This window comes from Cherax quadricarinatus, chromosome 56 (genome assembly GCF_038502225.1).
Source record: "Cherax quadricarinatus isolate ZL_2023a chromosome 56, ASM3850222v1, whole genome shotgun sequence".
In the NCBI taxonomy this organism is placed as follows: domain Eukaryota; kingdom Metazoa; phylum Arthropoda; class Malacostraca; order Decapoda; family Parastacidae; genus Cherax; species Cherax quadricarinatus.
In genome coordinates, this window is record NC_091347.1 from 1,933,494 (window position 1) to 1,935,993 (window position 2,500).

A 2,500-nucleotide genomic window follows, 5' to 3' on the forward strand; every position below is an offset into this window, starting at 1 on the left:
TCCCAATCTTTAAAAAAGGAGACAGACATGAAGCATTAAACTACAGACCAGTGTCACTGACATGTATAGTATGCAAAATCATGGAGAAGATTATCAGGAGAAGAGTGGTGGAACACCTAGAAAGGAATGATCTCATCAACAGCAGCCAGCATGGTTTCAGGGACGGGAAATCCTGTGTCACAAACCTACTGGAGTTCTATGACATGGTGACAGCAGTAAGACAAGAGAGAGAGGGGTGGGTGGATTGCATTTTCTTGGACTGCAAGAAGGCGTTTGACACAGTTCCACACAAGAGATTGGTGCAAAAACTGGAGGACCAAGCAGGGATAACAGGGAAGGCACTACAATGGATCAGGGAATACTTGTCAGGAAGACAGCAGCGAGTCATGGTACGTGGCGAGGTGTCAGAGTGGGCACCTGTGACCAGCGGGGTCCCGCAGGGGTCAGTCCTAGGACCAGTGCTGTTTCTGGTATTTGTGAACGACATGACGGAAGGAATAGACTCTGAGGTGTCCCTGTTTGCAGATGACGTGAAGTTGATGAGAAGAATACACTCGATCGAAGACCAGGCAGAACTACAAAGGGATCTGGACAGGCTGCAGAACTGGTCCAGCAATTGGCTCCTGGAGTTCAATCCCACCAAGTGCAAAGTCATGAAGATTGGGGAAGGGCAAAGAAGGCCGCAGACGGAGTACAGTCTAGGGGGTCAGAGACTACAAACCTCACTCAAGGAAAAAGATCTTGGGGTGAGTATAACACCAGGCACATCTCCTGAAGCGCACATCAACCAAATAACTGCTGCAGCATATGGGCGCCTAGCAAACCTCAGAACAGCATTCCGACATCTTAATAAGGAATCGTTCAGGACCCTGTACACCGTATACGTTAGGCCCATATTGGAGTATGCGGCACCAGTTTGGAACCCACACCTAGCCAAGCACGTAAAGAAACTAGAGAAAGTGCAAAGGTTTGCAACAAGACTAGTCCCAGAGCTAAGAGGTATGTCCTACGAGGAGAGGTTAAGGGAAATCAACCTGACGACACTGGAGGACAGGAGAGATAGGGGGGACATGATAACGACATACAAAATACTGAGAGGAATTGACAAGGTGGACAAAAACAGGATGTTCCAGAGATTGGACACAGTAACAAGGGGACACAGTTGGAAGCTAAAGACACAGATGAATCACAGGGATGTTAGGAAGTATTTCTTCAGCCACAGAGTAGTCAGTAAGTGGAATAGTTTGGGAAGCGATGTAGTGGAGGCAGGATCCATACATAGCTTTAAGCAGAGGTACGATAAAGCTCACGGCTCAGGGAGAGTGACCTAGTAGCGATCAGTGAAGAGGCGGGGCCAGGAGCTCGGACTCGACCCCCGCAACCTCAACTAGGTGAGTACAACTAGGTGAGTACACACACACACACACACACACACACACACACACACACACACACACACACACACACACAAACACACACACACAGAGCGTTTACTGCAACTTAAACACTTAGGGAATAAGACTCCTCTCTTCAGAGCCATCGGTAATGAAAGAATATTACAAGCACCAGCCTAAAGTCTGAAAAAAATCGTTAGCAAGAGGGAAAAAATAAGCATTAAATCTTGAGAGGATGACTGTAACGTCCTCACAGAAACCATGGGGAAAGGATGACTGTAACGTCATCACAGAAACCATGGGGAGAGGATGACTGTAACGTCATCACAGAAACCATGGGGAGAGGATGACTGTAACGTCATCACAGAAACCATGGGGAGAGGATGACTGTAACGTCATCACAGAAACCATGGGGAGAGGATGACTGTAACGTCCTCACAGAAACCATGGGGAGAGGATGACTGTAACGTCCTCACAGAAACCATGGGGAGAGGATGACTGTAACGTCCTCACAGAAACCATGGGGAGAGGATGACTGTAACGTCCTCACAGAAACCATGGGGAGAGGATGACTGTAACGTCCTCACAGAAACCATGGGGAGAGGATGACTGTAACGTCCTCACAGAAACCATGGGGAGAGGATGACTGTAACGTCCTCACAGAAACCATGGGGAGAGGATGACTGTAACGTCCTCACAGAAACCATGGGGAGAGGATGACTGTAACGTCCTCACAGAAACCATAGGGAGAGGATGACTGTAACGTCCTCACAGAAACCATGGGGATAGGATGACTGTAACGTCATCACAGAAACCATGGGGAGAGGATGACTGTAACGTCCTCACAGAAACCATGGGGATAGGATGACTGTAACGTCATCACAGGAATAATGTGGAGAGGATGATTAATGTCCTCACAGGAAGTATAAGGAGACGATGACTAACGTTTTCATAGGAACCGACTTTTCTATAAAAAAAAGAAAAAGCAGTTACCTCCATAATGAACAACGTTTTTCTTGAGCCTCTGGAGGCTAGCATTATACACCAGGCTGTGAAATGCGAACCGCATCAACTAGTCAAATTGTAGGAAATAATGACATCCCATT